The following is a 20256-nucleotide window of genomic DNA, read 5'->3' as shown; positions in this document are numbered from 1 at the left end:
CTGCTTGCTCTTGGGCTCTTGGTGATGTCTTTTCCATGAAAGCTTTATTTTTTTTATTTTTTTTATTTTGGTTCTCTCATTTAATAAGATAGGATGTTCTCTGCTCTAGAGCCTTGCTATGCAAAGTGAGGTCTATAAGCCTGAAAGTGTACTAGAAGTGCAGAATCTCAGGTGTCTTCCTAGACCCACTAAATCAGAATTTGCACTTGAACAAGATTCCTGGGTAAGTTACATGCTCATTAAAGTTCTGGAAGCTGCTCTACAACATTCCAACATTGTAATTCAGGGGTCCTGGGGAAGCAGATCATACCCTAGTAGAGTGTGAAGATACATGCCCCTAGATGCTGCTCCAATTAAGATATGTGTTAGTCATAGACAAGTCTGCAGAGAAAAGTCCCAGAGAACACATAAGCTTTTTCCCCATTTACCTTGGCCGTTGGTGTGAAGGTTCAGGCCAATATTGGGTGAAGAAAAGTTAAATGGATGGGGAGACACTTCCATGACACTGGCTGATGTCATTTAGTTCTGGTTATCTTGTCTTTCAAAAGGTTAACCAAATTCTGGTAGAGAGATAGTGAGTGAATAGAAATGATAAGAAAATGTCATCACTAGTGGTTTGTTGAAAATTTATCGTAGTGGGATACAAACATGCAAAGGTCTTACTTCTTTTAAGCCAGTTCTTTTGATCTCATTCTGTTGAATCTGCTTTCAAGCCAATTTCAGTAATTAAGTCAAGGTCAGTCTAATATAAAACTCTAATGATATCTGCCCTGTCTCCTAACTCAGAAGTTATCAATGCCCAGAGGGGCATGAAGGGAGAGAGAGGGAACTTGCTGTTAGATTCCATTTTCCATTTTTTTTTTTTTTTTTTTTTTTTTTTTTTTTGCTTCCTTTGGTGTGTTGGGCTAGGGAAGAGGGAGAAGGGAAGAGAAGGGGAAGATGGAAATGGATGTTTGGACCGACACGTAAGCTCCTTACGTGGCCCTGTGGGAGAGACTCCTGATTCATAGTTCCTTTCATGGAAGATCTGTCTTCAGCTTTAGCTCTTCTAAACTCTTCTTTTGGATTCCAGCTTCTTCATCATCAGAACATCACATGGTCACAAGCTCCTGTTGCTTTCTGAAGCAATGGACAGCCCTCTTGATTAGGGAGCTAGTGCCAGAGCTCAAGCCCTGCTACCTACCACAGCATTCTCTTGACCTGTGAGAAAAATCACATGTCTTGTGTCACTACCTGGCTTCACTCGCATCCCATCACTTCCTTTCCATCTGTGTTCAATTCTCTACTCAGATAGGGTCTGGGGGCAGAGTAGCACGTCACACTGAGGAATGAGATGCCACGTCTCACTTTCCTGCAGACATCTTCAGTTCCTACAAGGATCTTTTAGAGGACCCTCTGATGGACTTTGTGGGTGAACATTCACCTTCCTACTTCCTTCACTGAAGTGGAGCTTCAGTGCCCCAACCAGACTCAGTATCAGTCACATGGGATTCTGAGGATCTTCATCTCCTGCCTCCCTTTCCCCCTCTCTAGTCTCCTGTTTAAAATATGGGAGAGTGTTCTGAGGGATGTTTGTGAGCAACAGTTACCTCTTACTAAATCTTGGAGGGGCCATCTGTTTTCCAAGTTCTTTGCACCTTATTTAGCATGTGAGCTATTAGATAATCCTGTGTCCTAAGTTTTGAGACCCAGCTGCTAATTCCAGAAGAGTAGGAAAGATTCTACTTAACAGTCACTTCCTTTGTAGCAGTAGTATTAAGCTGTTTATAAATTTTATTTTACTTAATTCATATGACAACACCATATGGTAGTTTCTATTCTCTTTTAAACAATTACTGTAATGAACTTTTGCCATATCTGGTTACATAAAATATTTTTAAAAATATTGCAATAATTCTACATAGTGTAAGTCTTAACTGTCCCAGTGAGGAAACCAACAAGGAAAACTTCCTCTGTTTCTGGGAAAGAATAAGTAATTTAGAGTCTACTCATCAGCTGCACGTGTAAGAACTTCAGTTTGAACTGTCACATGGGAAATAGACATGGTGCCGAGTTTTCCTCTTGTAGCAGTACTGAAGCAGAGAGATGAGGGCTCTGTGACTGGCCATGGTGAGAGCACCATCCTGACTTGAGGATGGCTGTGTCAGCAGTTTACTTGGCAGGCTGGTTCTGAGAAGTGGCTCTTGGAGTTCTCCCTAGAAGCTCAGCTGGGTGTTTGCTTATCTTTAGTCTTTCCAAGGATTTTGGGGGTTCCCTATGTCTCTTAATAAAACATTTTTTTTTTGCTTATACTAATGTGTGAGTGTGTTGGCTGTTAACTAACAACAACAAAATCCATGTTGTTTCTACTCTCCATATATGAAGGCATATTGAAAGAGAAAAGCCACGGGAATGAATGTGAGCTGTAAAGAGAATTCTTAGAAAAATCTAAAAGTTGGGAATATCAATGGTTAGAATATTTTTTTTTTTTGTGATCCATTGATATACACTTCCTATCACAGTGTTCTTTTCAAACTAAAATGCTCATGAGAAAAATGTTTTAGATACGTGAAGACTTGCTCTAGCTCCACAATGTTGTTTACAGACATGCATATTTAAGATTTTGTTTTTGCATTGGTTTGCTATATATGATTCTTCAAATTTGTTTCACTGAAGCATGGCATCATGGGCCAGGAGTCAGAAGACCTGTCTGAGTCCTGGAACTTCCATTTATTAGTTGTGTGGTCTTACGCTCTATTACCTGCTTTGGGATTCAGTTTCCTCATTATAAAATTGAAATAACCATAATAGTAATATTTGCCAACCACACATGGTTGCTGAGAAGACCAAAAAAGGATTTTAATGGAGAAGGGTTAACATAAATAAAATAATTATTATTATAGTTATGGTCTTTTGAATAATGTCTGTGAGTAAAAAATGGTGGGAAATAAGTGACTTTAAAAAACTCAGATTATCAGAAGAAAAAAGGAAATAGTTTTAGGAAGGCATGGAGAACAAATATATTTTTTTGTATGCAAATTTTTTTTAATTCAAATTTTGTAAGTCCTCTGATCTTTTATTAAGCATAGGTACATTTTAATGTAGCACTTTAGAACTCCAGGAGAGTCAAATACATTTCACTATATTTTTAAAAAGTACAGCCAGTTTTCTGCATGTTTTGTTATGTATGAAAACTTATTTCACAAATATTTCTTGTTCAACCAAATCCACTGAAGTCACCCAGAGGTTCCAGATCTCTGATGCTGGGTAGTTGCTAAGTCAAGCTTGTCTTTTGAAGATGGAATGTAAGGATGCTGTTACTTATAGTGCCTAGTGAAGACAGCCAAGGACATCACCGTAAGGAACTGCCCTCTCCTGCCCTTTCCTTTTTTCAGAGGAGAGGGTAGGTCTGACAAAGAAGCTACACATCCTCTTAAGTGTACTGCACCCCTCTCCTGCCTTTCCAATCTGTGCTGCAGGATTACTCCATTTTTTCTGAGCATGGAAATTAAAAGGAGCACATTTTTTTTTTTTTTTTTTTTTTTTTTTTTGAGACGGAGTTTCGCTCTTGTTGCCCAGGCTGGAGTGCAATGGCGCGATCTCGGCTCACCGCAACCTCCGCCTCCTGGGTTCAGGCAATTCTCCTGCCTCAGCCTCCTGAGTAGCTGGGATTACAGGCATGCGCCACCATGCCCAGCTAATTTTTTGCACCTTTAGTAGAGACGGGGTTTCACAATATTGACCAGGATGGTCTCGATCTCTTGACCTCGTGATCCACCCGCCTCGGCCTCCCAAAGTGCTGGGATTACAGGCTTGAGCCACCGCGCCCGGCGCCAGGAGCACATTTTTTAGTAATCTGCAAAAGGGAGTATGATCACTGGATAATCTTGCTGTTAAATCTTCAATCATGTCCCATCCTCAGTTTTCTAATGATTATATGTATAGGATGAGCTGGTGATAGTTCTATTTCCTGGCACCTGGGACCACCACTGCACACTGAAAAAGCATTTGTAATGAGAGAATGGGCTCCGCTTGCCTGGGGGCTGCTCTCAGCAGGGAGGTTCACATGTCAGGGGCCCAGCTGGGGAGATGGCAGAAGCCAATGAGCACATGATGAGTTACTTCTCCAGTGTTATCCTGAAATCTTCAGTAGAGTTACTCATTTCATGATATTCTGACTGTGATTGGATTCCCTGAGGGAACTGGAGAAAGTCTGAAAATTCTGTAAAGCTGATAGATGACAAAGCAGAGACAGTTTTAAAGAAGGAAGGTTGGAAATGTGGATTAAGCATGAAGAGGGCTTTTGACTTGGAAATGGGTTGCAGACAAAGTTTAGTAAGATTTCTAGAGTCAAAGGGGCTTGGTGGATGTATGAGTTATATTTATTGTAAACAACCCTCACTATAACTAGCATTTGAGTGGTGCTTTACAGTATTCAAAGAGCTTTATACATCAGATTTCATTTCATTCTCCTAAGAAACCTTTGAAGGAAGTATTCGTGTTCTCATTTTTCTTACAAGGAAGCTGAGGCTAAACTTTCTTGTTTAATTAACTTAAACTTACATAGCTGGTCAGTGGCAGAAATAGATATGTCACTTCATCTAAAGCACCACAACTGTCCTGATAATCACATTGGGGAAGATGATGACTCTTTATTCCCATTTTTATTTGTTTACTTCTTATTTTACATTACAAGGATCTCACTTCAGGCTAAGAAACTGAGGCTTTTATTGTCAGTTTTGAATTCTGCATTTTAGTTCCAGTATGAAAAGTTTAGATTCTTTATTCTTTTTAGCTTTCTTGACTGGAAAATATTACTTGATGTTATCTATTATTTGTTAAATTATTTAAGTAAGCAGATAGAAGCAACTCTGTTTAAAGTCACTCTGGTAATCTTTTACTTTTTCTCCCAAGAAAGAGTTCTTCTTTCACAGCTCATTGGGCTGTTTTTTACTGTAAAAATCAAATACTTCATGGAAAACTAACTTTTTTTAGAAAGGTGATTTCTTACTATAGTGGGAAAAATGCTATTTTCAAAAGCAGTAATTTAAATTTTAGCTTACTAGAGCCCTAAAGAACTAATACAGTAATAGACGTAGACTATCAACTGGATGATGCTGAAAAGGAAAATACAATTTTGGTAAATTGTCAGCAAGATTAAACAATTATAGAAAGAGAAGAATGGAATATTTTCCCCCTAAAAACAATGATAAAAACTGAGAAGGACTCCTTGCTGTCTGCCTCAGGAGGGAAATCACACCCTTGTCATGGAGACTGAGGAAGAGACATCTGTTTCTGAACATAAATATAAATCACGAACGTACAGCTTGCCCTGAGAGTGGTGGAATGTTAATACTTAGCAGGATTTCAAGTCAGAATATAAATCGGTTCAGCAGTTATTTTCATAAGAAAATATTTTAACAGGTTTAGAAGTCATGGAAAATACCAGGACACAGGACACTGGATATTTGAAGACACAGAGTAGTAGCACTTGTAGGGGCATGACAAAGACTGTGGGAAAGGGGCCTGACTCTTTGGTCTTTCTGAAAACAGTCCAAGGACACTCTTGCTCAATTTCTTATCTAACAAAGACAGACTTAATATCCTGTAAACAAGCAATGAGATAAAAAATATATAACCTTTAATATTACTTGTGTTCTAGATACAGCCAGTGTGGTCAGACTGGAGGTTTTGCTTCTTTGATTAAGAGCCCTGAACTTAAAGAGCCACTCACTCAAAGTTACTTGCTCATGGTGAGCTTTGCCTCCTAGCTGAATAGCACCTGCCTATGCAAAATTGTGCGGTAAACCAAGTTAAAGACTTCGGATTTTCTTACTCTCTTTGGCCTCCTTTCCCTGTGCCCAGAGCTTTCCCACAATTCCCACTTCCCTAGTCCTTCTCATTCTTGCATCCTCTGGCTCATGCCTGGCTTCCCAAAATGTCAGACCTGTACCCCTGTTGGGTCTGCTACCAGTTGGGTCCCAGTAATCCTAGGACCTTGTTTTCCATTAGGTAAGAGTATATGATGACCCACCATTTTCCAATCTATTCTGGGATTTTAATGGATGTAATGGAGCATTCCTCTAGATTTAACTTGGTGATGGTAGTAGGGGTCATGTTCCTTGGCAAAATGTTTATGAAATACTGCACACTATCCCTATAGCAATGTTCATTTGTGTATTAAAAGCTTGCAGAAATCTTTCAGAGATAAACTTTTGAAACGAATTCAGTATGGAACACATTATTACAATAGAATGCAAACCAGGGTATACATTTTTAACCTTTCCAGATAATGTATTTATTTAAAAATGAGTCTACTAAAAATGCCTTGACTTTAAATAATGACCCCAATTAAAGACATTTCAGGTGCTTCAGTGGGTATTGGCAGGTGGTATTTGGCACAGGGATTTTTGTGATATGATTCAAATTATTTCTGATTACTTTTGGTTGCTTTGAACCCCATTAAGCTAAGCCATAGTTTTGAAATAATTTAAATACTTCTGATCCCTTTGGACAAAACTGAGAAAAAATTTGAGCAAAGCTCAAGGCTCTTATTTCAGCATTTCCATGTCTCCAGCTATCTTTGGAGAAGTAAAATATTATTTTCCCACTTATACACTAATATCAGGCACTCAACATTTTAAAAATGGATTTGACCTGGGAATCTTTAGGACTGAATTCTTCCTTCTGTTATAGGCACCCCAGGTCAGGAGTAGAGATCTCCGATCATGTGATTAGATAGCTAAAATACGGTCCACTTTTATTCAATCCTCTGCTAATGAAAATATTTCTGCTTACTTGGGAATTGAGATATTTTGAAAATTGTGAAGTGCTTGTATTAAGAAGACGCCCCTGAAAAGCCTCAAAACGAGGTCACAGGCCTAGAGGAAATGTATACTGCTTAGAAATTTAGGCTATCAAATGGAATCTGAAGAAAAACGTTATCAGTTTAATTTCCTCCCTCCCTTTCCTCCCACTTTGTGACTGGAGCATCTCTCTGTCTTTCTCATAATCTATGTGGATGCCAGCTTTCTTCCCCTGTCTCCCATTAATATAGACATTTATGAGTTATTTGGTTTAATACCATTTTAAACCAAACCTCATCTTTGATTGTGGCCATTACATTGCTTATCTTTCATGGAGAATGTCTTTCTGGTTTCACCAGTTTGATCTAGGAAATAGTTGATAAGGGTATGACTGGAAGCCTCTCCCTACATATACTTTTCTCCTTTCCCTTACTTTGGTTATGTGTGATGAGACACAATAATTTTTTGCTAAGCCATACTATAAATTAAGCAGAATGATGTCTGAAATACAGAAGTTTTTGGTGAGTTCCACAGAAATCATTTGGATGCTTTTATCAAACATACCTATTCAGTCAGGCACTATGAGATTGTATTACTGACCATGGTAAATCCAAGAACAGAAGGCTGTATTTAAAATACAAACCTCCTTAAGCATGTCACATAATTGTATCTTTTAAAATTTCTTTCTAATGAAGATATGCCATTGCTAATTTATCTTACTAAATTTATAAAATGTGTTGTTTATATGATTTATATCTCTCTTAGAATCAATGTGATGACAGTTTTTTCTCAGAATAAGTATCATGCTCAATATGGTCTAACTTTTTTTTCCTATGGACAGTATGTGCAAGAACATACATGACTCTAGAGAGCACTAACCTAAGTGAAATAAGCTAGACACATGTATTGTATGAGTAAAAAAAAAAATATGGAAAAAGCAGTGGTTGCCAGGGGCTGAGGGTGAGGTAAAGAGAATGATTATAAAGGAGAACTAGGCAACGTTTAGTGGTAAGACAAATATTCTGTATTGTTCGTGGTGGCTATAAGACTGTGTATGTCTGTCAAATCTGCTGAAGCTGTACCCCTAAAAGGTATGAATTTCTTGTATATACATGATATTGTTAAAATCTGAATTTTAGAAATTAAACAAAATCTAATCAATTATACAGAATTGATCAAATACTGTAGGTCATGCAATACATTAAAATGCAACCAATAGAAATGGCAGGATGCAAATATAGTTGTAAAGATATGATACATCATATAAAAAGCTGATTATGATTTTTTATGTGTATGAATTTTTAATATATTTTCTTTATATATATATATATTTGTGTTTTAGATTTTGGGGTACATGTGAAGAACATGCCAGATTATTGCATAGGTACATACATGACAATGTGGTTTGCTGCCTTCCTCACCATCACCTATATTTGGGATTTCTCCCCATGTTATCCCTCCCCAACTCCCCACCCCCCACTGTCCCTCCACTAGTTCCCTCAACAGACCCCAGTGTGTGATGCTTCCCTCCCTGTGTCTGTGTGTTCTCATTGTTCAACACTCACTTATGAGTGAGAACATGTGGTGTTTGTCTGTTGTCAGTTTGCTGAGAATGATAGTTTCCAGGTTTATCTGTGTCCCTACAAAGGACATGAACTCATCATTTTTTATGGCTGCATAGTATTCTATGGTGTATATGTGCCATATTTTCCCTGTCCAGTCTATTATTGATGGGCATTTGGGTTGGTTCCAAGTCTTTCCTATTGTAAACAGGGCTGCAATGAACATAGGTGTACATGTGTCCTTATAATAAAAAGATTTATAATCCTTTGAATATATACTCAGTAATGGGATTGCTGGGTCAAGTGGAATTTCTATTTCTAGGTCCTTGAGGAATCCCCACACTGTCTTCCACAATGGTGAAAGTAACTTACACTCCCACCAACAGTGTAAAATTGTTCCTATTTCTCCACATCCTTTTCGGCATCTGTTGTCTCCATATTTTTTAATGATCGCCATTCTAACTGGCATGAGATGGTATCTCACTGTAGTTTTGATTTGCATTTCTCTGACGACCAGTGATGATGAGCATTTTTTCATATGTTTGTTGGCCTCATATACGTCTTCTTTTGTAAAGTGTCTGTTCATATTTTCGTGCCCACTTTTGAATGGGCTTATTTGTTTTTTTCTTGTCAATCTATTTTAGTTCTTTGTAGATTCTGGATATCAACCCTTTGTCACATGGGTAGATTGCAAAAATTTTTTCCCATTCTGTTGGTTGCCGATTCACTCTACTGTCTGTTTCTTTTGCCGTGCAGAAGCTCTGGAGTTTAATTAGATCCCATTTGTCTATTTTGGCTTTTGTTGCCAATGCTTTTGGCGTTTTTGGTCATGAAGTCCTTCCTTATGCCTATACCCTGAAGAGTTTTGCCGAGGTTTTCTTCTAGGGTTTTTATGGTGTTAGGTATCTTTTTTTTTTTTTTTTAGATGGAGTTTCACTCTTGTTACCCAGGCTGGAGTGTAATGGCGCGATCTCGGCTCATCACAACCTCTGCCTCCTGGGCTCAGGCAATTCTCCTGCCTCAGCCTCCTAAGTAGCTGGGATTACAGGCACGCACCACCACGCCCAGCTAGTTTTTTAGTAGAGATGGGGTTTCACCATGTTGACCAGGATGGTCTCAATCTCTCGACCTCGTGATCCACCCGCCTCGGCCTCCCAAAGTGCTGGGATTACAGGCTTGAGCCACCGCGCCTGGCCTTATGTTTAAGTCTTTAATCCATCAGGAGTTAATTTTAGTGTAAGGTGTCAGAAAGGGGTCCAGTTTCTGTTTTCTGCACATGGCTAGCCAGTTATCCCAACACCATTTATTAAACAGGGAATCCTTTCCCCATTGCTTGTTTTTGTCCTGTTTGTCAAAGATCAGATGGTTGTAGATGTGGGGTGTTGCCTTCGAGATCTCTGTTCTGTTCCATTGGTCTATATCTCTGTTTTGGTACCAGTACCATGCTGTTTTGATTACTGTAGTCTTGTAGTATAGTTTGAAGTCAGGTAGTGTGATGCCTCCAGCTTTGCTCTATTTGCTTAGAATTGACTTAGCTATGCAGGCTCTCTTTTGGTTCCATATGAAGTTTAAGGTGTTTTTTTTTTCCAGATCTGTGAAGAAGGTCATTGGTATCTTGATGGGGATAGCATTGAATCTATAAATTACTTTGGGCAGTATGGCCATTTTCACAATATTGATTCTTCCTAACCATGAGCATGGAATGTTTTTCCATCTGTTTGTGTCCTCTCTTATTTCCTTGAGCTGTGGTTTGTAGTTCTCCTTGAAGAGGTAGGTCCTTTACATTCTTTGTTAGTTGTATTCCTAAGTATTTTATTCTGTTTGTAGCAATTGCGAATGGCAGTTCACTCTTGATTTGGCTCTCTTTTAGTCTGTTATTGGTGTACAGGAATGCTTGTGATTTTTACACCTTGATTTGTATCCTGAGACTTTGCTGAAATTGCTTATCAGTTTAAGGAGATTTTGGGCTGAGATGATGGGGTCTTCAAAATATACAATCATGTTGTCTGCAAATAGAGATAATTTGACTTCCTTCTTTCCTAATTGAATACCCTTTATTTCTTTTTCTTGCCTGATTGCTCTGGCTAGAACTTCCAATAGTATATTGAATAGGAGTGATGAGAGAGGGCATCCTTGTTTAGTGCCAGTTTTCAAAGGGAATGCTTTTAGTTTTTGCCTATTCAGTATGATATTGGCTGTGGGTTTGCCGTAAATAGCTTTTATTATTTTGAGATATGTTCCATCAATACCTAGTTTATTGAGAGTTTTTAGCATAAAGAGCTGTTGAATTTTGTTGAAGGTCTTCTCTGCATCTATTGAGATAATCATGTGCTCTTGTCTTTGCTTCTGTTTATGTGGTGAATTACATTTATCGACTTGAGTATGTTGAACCTAACTTGCATCCCTGGAATGAAGCCTACTTGATCATGATGGATAAGCTTTTTGATGTGCTGTTGCAATCAGTTTGCCAGTATTTTATTGAAGATTTTTGCATCTATGTTCATCATGGATATTGGCCTGAAGTTTTCTTTTCTTGCTGAGTCTCTGCTGGGTTTTGGTATCAGGATGATGTTGGTCTCATAAAATGATTTGGGAAGGATTTCCTCCTTTTGGATTGTTTGGAATAGTTTCAGAAGGAGTGGTACCAGCTCCTCTTTGTATGTCTGGTAGAATTCAGCTGTGAACCCATCTGAACCTGGGCTTTTTTTGTTGGATAGGCTATTAATTGCTTCCTCAACTTCAGCCCTTGTTATCGGTCTATTCAGGGTTTTGACTTCTTCCTGGTTTAGGCTTGGGAGGATGCAGGTGTCCAGGAATTTGTCAATTTCTTCCAGGTTTACTAGTTTATGTGCATAGAGTTGTTTATAGTAATCTCTGATGGTGGTTTATATTTCTGTGGAATCTGTGATGATACCCCTTTATCTTTTTTTATTGCATCTATTTGATTCTTCTCTCTTTTCTTTTTTATTAATCTGGCTAGTGGTCTATTTTGTTGATCTTTTCAAAAAACCAAATCCTGGATTTATTGATTTTTTTTTGAAGGGTTTTTTGTGTCTCTATCTCTTTCAGTTTTGCTCTGATCTTAGTTATTTCTTGTTTTCTGCTAGCTTTTGAGTTTTTTTTTTTTTTTATCTTGCTCCTCTAGCTCTTTCTATTTTGATGATAGGGTGTCGATTTTAGGTCTTCGCTTGATTCTCATGTGGGCATTTATTGCTATAAATTTCTCCTGAGACACTGCTTTAAATGTGTTCCAGAGATTCTGATATGTCGTGTCTTCGTTCCTATTGGTTTTGAAGAACTTCTTTATTTCTGCCTTCATTTCATTGTTTATCCAGTCAATATTCAAGAGCCACTTGTTCGGATTCCATGAAACTGTGTGGTTCTGAGATTGTTTCTGAATTCTGAGTTCTAACTTGATTGCCCTGTGGTCTGAGAGACTGTTTGTTAGATTTCCATTCTTATGCATTTGCTGAAGAGTGATTTACTTCCCATTCTGTGGTCAATTTTAGAGTAGGTGCAATGTGGTGCTGAGAAGAATGTATATTCTGTGGATTTGGGGTGGAGAGTTCTGTAAATATCTGTTAGGTTTGCTTGGTCCAGGTCTGAGTTCAAGTACTGAATATCCTTGTTAAATTTCTGTCTTGTTGACTTGTCTAATATTGACAGTGGGGTGTTAAAGTCTCCCACTATTATTGTGTGGGAGTGTAAGTCTCTTTGTAAGTCATTGAGAACTTGATTTATGTATCTGGCTGCTCCTGTATTGGATGTGTATATATTTAGGATCATTAGCTCTTCTCGTTGCATTGATCCTCTCACCATTGTGTAATGTCCTTCTTTGTCTCTTGTTCTTTGTTCATTTAAAGACTATTTTATCAGCTACTGGGATTGTAACTCCTCCTCTTTTTTTCCCCTCTCCATTTGCTTAGTAAATCTTCCATCATTCTTTTATTTTGAGCCTATGTGTATCCCTGAATGTGAGATGGGTTTCCTGGATACAGCACACTGATGGGTTTTGGCCTTTTATCCAATTTGCCAGTCTGTGTCTTTTGATTGGGGTCTTTAGCCCATTTACATTAGGAATAAAATTGTTATGTGGAATTTGATCTAGCCATTTTGATGCTAGCTGATTGTTTTTCCTGTTACTTGATGCAGTTTCTTCATTATGTTGATGCTCTTTACCATTTGTTATGTTTTTGTAGTGGCTAGTACTGGTTGTTCCTTTCTACGTTTAGTGCTTCTTTCAGGAACTTTATAAAGCAGGCCTGATGAAATCTCTGAGTAATCGCTTGTTCATAAAGGATTTTATTTGTCCTTCACTTATGTAACTTAGTTCGGCTGGATATGAGATTCTGAGTTTTAAGTTCTTTTCTTTAAGGATGTTGAATATTGGCCCCCACTCTCTTCTGGCTTATAGGGCTTCTGCTGGGAGATCTGCTGTGAGTCTGACTGGCTTCCCTTTGTGGGTAACCTGACCTTTCTCTCTGGCTGCCCTTAGCATTTTCTCCTTCATTTCAGCTCTGGTGAATCTGATGATTATGTGCCTTGGGGTTGTTCTTCTTGAGGAAAATCTTTGTGGTGTTCTCTGTATTTCCTGGACTTGAATATTGGCTTGCCTTGCTAGGTTGGAGAAATTCTCCTGGATAATATCCTAAAGTGTTTTCCAGCTTGGATTCATTCTCTCCATCACATTCAGATACTCCTAAAATGTAGATTAGGTATTTTCACATAATCTCATATTTCCTGGAGGTCTTGTTCATTTCTTTTTACTCTTTTTTCTCTAATCTTGCCTTCTCATTTTATTTCATTGAGTTGATCTTCGACCTCTGATATCCTTTCTTCTTCTTGGTCAATTTGGCTATTGAAACTTGTGTATGCTTCATGAAGTTCTCGTGTTTTTTTTTTTTTTTTTTTTAACCCTCCATCAATTCATTTATATTCCTCTTTAAGCTGTTTATTCTCATTAGCATTACATCAAACCTTTTTTCAAGGTTCTTAGTTTCTTTGCATTGGGTTAGAACATGTTCTTTTAGCTTTGAGAAATTTCTTATTACCCACCATCTGAAGCCTGTTTCTGTCAATTCATGATTCATTCTCCATCCTACCTTGTTCCCTTGCTAGTGAGGAGTTGTGATCCCTTGGAGGAGGAGAGGCATTCTTCTTTTGAGTGTTTTCATCCTTTTTGCATAGATTTCTTCCCATCCTTGTGGATTTATCTACCTGTGGTCTTTGTAGTTGTTGACTTTCAGATGGGGTCTCTGAGTGGACATCCTGTTTGTTGTTGGTGAAGTTATTTATTTCTTTTTCTTAGTTTTCCTTATAATAGTCAGGCCCATCTGATGTATGTCTGCTGGAGGTCCACTCTAGACCCTGCTTGCCTAGGGGTCACCTGCAGCAGCTGCAGAACAGTAAGAGTTGCTGCCAATTTCTTCTGCTATCTTTGTCCCAGCAGGATACCTGCCAGATGTCAGTCTGAACTCTCCTTTATGAGGTGATTCTTTGGATATATGGGGGTTCGAGAGCTGTTTGAGGAGACAGTCTGTCCTTTATAGGAACTCAAGTGCTGAGCTGTGAGCTCTGTTGTTCTTTTCAGAGCTGCTGGACAGGTATGTTTAAGTCTGCTGCAGCAGAACTCATAATCTCCCCCTTTTTTCCCCCAGGTGCTCTGTCCTGGAAAGATAGGGTATTATTTATAAGTTTCTGTCATGCTGCTGCCTTTTTTCAGGGATGCCCTGCCCAGTGAGGAGGCAGCCTAGTCACAGTCTTCCAGCAGATGTGTTGCTAAGCTGCTGTGGGCTCTGCCCTGCTTCTGTGTGACCTTCCCAGCAGTCCTTTTTTTAGAGGTATAGTTAGAACTGCCTTGGCAATGGCGGCCTGCATCTGTAATGGTGAACTGTCTCTATAATGGTGGACTGCCTTGGCAATGGCAGGCTGCCTCAGTAATGGTGGGCTCTCTCTGTAATCGTGAGTTGCCTTGGCAATGGCGGACTGCCTCAGCAACGGCAGACCCTTTTTGTAATGGTGGGCTGCCTCGGCAATGGCGGAACACCTCAGCAATGGCGGACTACCTTGGTAGTGGTGGACTGCTTTGGTAATGGTGGACATCCCTCCACCACAGAGCTGGACTGTCACAGATTCAGCTGTGCTTGCTGTGAAACTCTAAATTGGAGCATTTCAGATTGCTGATCTTTGTGGGAGTGGGACCAGCCAAGCCTGATCACCTAGCTTCCTGCCTCAGATGCCTTTTTTTTTTTTTTTCAGTTGAATGGATGACTCTGTCTCCCAGGTGTTCCAGTCACCAGTTGAAATAGCACCTGGATTTGTGTGAGTTCTTGTGTAGAGACCCGCTGTGCTGGCTGAAACAGCTGCACTGGAGACTCGTGGCATTTTTCCACCTGGGAATCTCCTGGACTGGCTTTCTGTTTCAGTCCCCTTTTCTTCAGTTCAATGGGTGACTCTATCTCCCAGGCATTCCAGGTGCCAGTTGAAAAGGAGCCCAGATTTGTGTGAGATTTTGTGCAGAAACCCGCCAGGCAGGCTGAAACAGCTATGCTGGAGACCCATGGTCCTCCTCCACCTGGGAATCTCCTGGTCTGTGGGCAGCAAAAATCCATCTGGAAATGCAGAGACCACTCACCCTCCATGCTCCCACTGGGAGCTGCAATCTAGAGCTGCTCCTACTTGACTGTCTTGGAACCCTCTGGTCTAACATTTCTAAGATGTCAGGTCATTATTATAGTGACTTCTGCAGTCAAATTATTTTAATTGGAAGACTAAGTCTCCTTTTCTCCACACTAGTTGATTCTAATTCCTGTCATTTTCCTCAAAAGCTGGAACTCCTAGTTTATCCATGGTAACTTTCATAGTTGGAAATAGTTTTGCTGATGGTGTTGACTTCTGTTCTTTCTCCTAACCCCTTGGCTGGGTTTGACCAAGGATGATGCCAGCAAGGGGCCAGGAAAGTAAACTGTATATAGTCATCCAGTGCTATAATCCAAAGAAACCTACAGAATTTTCAGGAAGATAAGCTTTATCGTCTCCCAGAGTGGGAATTTTCCCCACACCACATGGTCATTAGTAAGATAAATTGAGGATTTATGATGATGCTTATTTATTTACATTGACTGTGATTATGTCATGGGAAAAGTCTGTAGAGCTGTATGACCCCAACAAGTTCATGACATCATAGGCTTAGTAAAATCACCTTGATTTGTAACTCAGGGCCACCCTGGGGTTCCATTCTTCATGAGCAAACTTGTCTCAAACATTTTTCTTCCCATAATTTTTGTATTTTTGTGAAGGTAGATCTAGACAATGTGTTATCATGTCCCTATTTACTGTTTAGTTCTTTTTTTAAAATATATTTTTCTTATAATGTGAACAGAATTAGGTAGATGCCATTCATCTAACTGGTAAATGCTCTTCAAACTGGGTCAACTGGGAGCACTGGTTATAAAGTATAATCTCAGTAAAACATTCTATTTAGTTGAACTTCAGATGTGTTCATCCTAGTATAGTGCATGAAAGGATATAAACTGTCTTCTCTCTTCTCTTTTTCTTGCTGATGTTTCCCAAATTCTCCCATGAACTCATCTTTTGCATTCTGTTTTTTACTAGTAAAGCTTAATACTTTTCACTTCAGTTGGATGGATTTTCCTACTAATGAGTAACACTTACAAAATACTACTAAAAGATACAATAACAAATACTTTTCAATTTTTGATCTATTCTAGTATTATAAGATATTAACAGATACTATAAGGAGTTTTATGAGATTAAACATGTTAGAAAAATAATACATATCACTCTGTTGGAGATTTACCATATAAAATGTTAAACAGTCTAGGACATCTTAGAGACCTGTTTAATTTTTTTCAGTCTAACATTTATGAAACATTTGAGCACACATTTTTTCACTCCACCTTCTATTAACACCATGTACAACAGCATTGTGTGAAATGATGGTAAAGAAATGATTTTGTTTACAATTACATTAGGTGTAGTTTTGAAGTCATATAGATGGCTTTGCCACCTACTTGCTATGCTGATTAGTATGCTTAACACTGTGTGCTTCAGTGTTCACTCAAGTAAAATGGAGATTACCTATTTTACTGACTTCATGGGGTTAACATAAGGACTGTATTAGGGTTCTTCAGAGAAACAGAACCAATAAAATGCACACATATGTTTATTATAAGGAATTGGGTTTACATATTTATGAGGGCTGAGAAGTTCTGAGATCTGCCATTGGTATCGGTAAGCTGGAGCCCCAGGAGAGATGATGTAGTCCCTTTCTTTCTGAATCCACATCCAATCAGGAAAGCCAATGGTATAAAGTTCCAGCCCAAAAGACTCAAGACTCAAGAAGAACCAATGTTTCAGTTCAAGTCTGAAGGCCAGAAAAGACTGATGTCCCTGTTCAAGAGGAGTTTCCTCTTAGTCAGTCTTTTTGATTGATTCAGTCTGTAAGTGATTGGATAAGGCCCATTCACATGGGAGAGGGCCTCAAATGTGAATCTCATCGAGAAGCACCCTCACAGAAATGCTCAGTATGGCTAAATATCCAGATAACTGGGGATCCAGTCAAATTGACACATAAGATTAACTATCACAAGAACCTAATGAGAAAATGTGAATACACTGTTTGTAAAATTTCTGAAACAGAGTCAGTAAGAGGTAATGTTGGATATTATGATCAGGATCATCATCATCACCATCACCACAATCATCATCATCATTGGTACCTTAAAAGCTTAATCAGTTCCTATTCTCAGAATCTTTTCTACTTCAAAGATAAAAACCTTGACTAATAACAGAAGGAAACTAGCAGATAAATATTCTCCTTTGTCCTTTGACTGGAAATTCTAAAACTTATTTTATATAACTCCTCAGATGGTCTCCAGTGAGGTAGAAAATCCCCATTAACAATAGCAGTGACTAACCTGATAAGTCATTTTTGGGTTGACTTTCCTTCTTTCCCAAATTCCTAGTCCCAACTTCTATTCATTTGCTTGCAAACTCTGTTCTCAAGTTCTGCTTCCTTTTGGAATCCAAGCTAAGACATATAGCCATATGTCAGAAGTAATAAACAGTTTTTTCCCTAGTTATAGTCACTGCAGTGAGGGTGTAGAAAAATTTATGATATAACATGCTAATGCTTTCAGAGTATAAGAAAACAGTTTTTCAAATAGCATTCAGGCCAAGAGTTATGCTTTTATAACAGGAGCCATGCAGTCTTTAAAAGTCCTCCAAAAGCTTAGAAAATATTTTGTGGAAGTGAAACATAGGCTATTTACAGGCAGTTACAACATACCTATTTGTAAAAGTGGGCACGAATTGCACTTACAGGTTTTGTATTAACCTGTATTTTCTCAAATTGATAAAAACTCTGTCTTTGAGGTCTGAACTTTGAATAATATGAGCAAAGGCTGCAGATTTTTACAGTGTGTGTATTAGTCCTGATCTAATGCACAGACCAATCTAGCATGGACTGATGTGAAATTGTGTGAGTACAGCATCTAAATACAGAAGACAATCATGTATTGCATACAATTTGATGACAGAAAAAGAAGGCTCAGCTGCTTTACTTTTTTAAAGCTACCAAAGATGTAAACTTTGCCAATGCCCTTGTGGGGCAATATTGGCAAGAGAAGACACCAGATTCAACAGCTGTGCACATTTTTTGCTATAGACATATTTAATTTTAGATGTCATTGTTTAATAAAACATGCATAATTCATCCCAAAGTATTGCTTTATTTATTCTCAAATGCTTCTTATTCTTTAAAGCTGCAAGTTAAAAGAAATCTTCTTTTTTTTTTTTTTTTAAGGGTTGTAAAGTTCAATCAATGGACCTCAAGTGAAAGGAGAATCATGAAAGCTGTGCCTAGAAAAGGTGAGTGGTCCATTCCGTATCATGCCTGAACATGGCTTGTGTCTGTTAGGGTATGCTGCAGAGTCCATAACAGTGAAGAAGGAAGAGCACCACATAGAACTATTCTATACAGTTTTTGTGCTTTTCTGGATAACAAGCAAATGTAAAACAATTGTTTCCTTAGGAGATAAATGGTCTGTTGCACACTTAAGAAGTAGCTGATCTGGGAAAGTTGGATTGAGAGCAGTGGAAAAAAATAGATTTTGATTTTTGAAGTGGCTGTAAGCTGTAATTTTTCACTTCAGATGCAGGTTTCTGAGACTGTTCAACCGCTGTCTGAGAGGGACATATAAAAATAAAGTGGAATAGTGAGGAAATGAAGAGTAGGCAAATATATTTTTTCAAGAAGTGTAGACTTTATTTGAAAGGGTGAAAAGATATTTTTAAAGAAGTAAAATTAGAGAAAAATTGAAATTTGATTTCATGACAACAGTATTGACATTTTTCTTACTAATCTTCAGCTACCACCTCCTCCTTTTTAGTTCACAATCTCCCTTTTCGTTACAAAATACCTTTCTTTGAAAACTCTCTAAGGCCTGGACTGAATTCTGCTGCCCTGAATTACATGACTAAAGTGTCAGCCACTGTCTGCTACAGTGTTACATACAAGTATGTTCTCTTGTTCACAAGATGGGATCTATCATATGAGTTCTTAAAGCAATTTTCTCTTTTCAAAATCCTTTGTGATTATTTGACTGCACAAATAATACATATCAATGTAGAAAATATAGGTAAGGAAAATAATCTGATTAAACCATCCAACAATAACCCATTTAATAATTTCATTATTTATCCCTGCAATCTGGAGGGTGGCATATGGGGTGAGAAGCAAAGGGTGGTTCACAGACTATCATCTGCCTCCAAGTTACTTTGAGCAATTTTTCAAAACGAAGCTTCTTGAGTTGCTCTCAAATCCCATGGAGTCATAATTCCTGTAATATGAGTATCCTGTAGTATTTACTTTTAACAAGTATAGCAGGAATAATGTTTGCTAAAGCTTTAGAGTCACTGTTGCAGACTTTTTTTTTTTTTTTTGGTGGGGTGTAGGGTATAGGAAGAAAACAAATCAGTTTCAAACTGAAAATAACAGATTTTACACTGGATCTTAACCAAAAAGCTGAGGAGGTAAACAAATCATTTTTAACAGAAAACTGATGTGGAACTCACTGTCTTAAGTACTGGCCAGTTCTTCCTTGTAGTACTATTGGGAACAAAGCACCATAGACCACAGGAATATTAGATATACTGAGTCATGATCCTTTTTGGAGGGTACATTCTTTAAGCTAGATCTATGTTGGGTATGATGGAGAACTTTCATATGCCAAGTGCTTCTACTGTCTGAAGTGGAGAAAACATTTCCCCTAGCCTTCAGGTATGAAATGACTCTTCCCAAGCACTAATAGCTGGCCAGGGACAGGGCCATTTTCAGAAATGAGGTCTTTGGGTTCCTGTCCCGGGCTCTCTCTTCTCCACCAGTCTGAATGTCAGGCTCCTCCTGTATATGAAGTTGTTTTACTGATAAGCGAAGTGGGATACTGAACCTAAATGTCCAGGGGAAGAAAGAACAGAGTAATGTAGTATACCTTGTCAAAGAACAGGGTTCAGTTATTCACTCTTCTTTACACATTTCTACCCTTTTATTCTCAACTAGTTAGGGGCAAAGGGACTGTCTTTTGGTCACACCCATAACATGCATTTTATAGAAGTAGTTTCAAAAGAATTGTATTTTCAAGTATATTTGCACATTTATTTTGCCAGGGCATTCTGATCTGGGGTCAGGTAAAGTGGCTTTTATATTAATCATACTTCAAATACAGCATTCTTCCCATTCCTTTGAATAATTGGGTGGACTAAGAAAATCTCTCCTCTAAGAAATTGTTAAAGTGCTTTTAGAGTGAGTATTCTACAGCAAATGCACACTCACTCTCATAAAATGTCTCCTCTTGTTCTTGGTATTTAATCTGTTTATTTTGAACAAA

The 20256-nt window shown here is 38.4% G+C and overlaps 1 long non-coding RNA gene across 1 annotated transcript in view; it reads left to right on the top strand.

Moving 5' to 3' along the window:
* Positions 1-20256, top strand: part of LOC141583487 (uncharacterized) — a 470132-nt gene that overhangs the window by 240078 nt on the left and 209798 nt on the right. The window contains exon 3 of the long non-coding RNA XR_012516115.1: positions 18174-18238. This is a non-coding gene — a long non-coding RNA (uncharacterized LOC141583487). The remainder of the gene's footprint in view (positions 1-18173; positions 18239-20256) is intronic.

Source organism: Saimiri boliviensis, chromosome 1, assembly GCF_048565385.1.
Source record: "Saimiri boliviensis isolate mSaiBol1 chromosome 1, mSaiBol1.pri, whole genome shotgun sequence".
Classification (NCBI taxonomy): domain Eukaryota; kingdom Metazoa; phylum Chordata; class Mammalia; order Primates; family Cebidae; genus Saimiri; species Saimiri boliviensis.
Note: the sequence above shows the minus strand (reverse complement) of the source record. Positions and strands in the feature narration are given on the sequence as shown.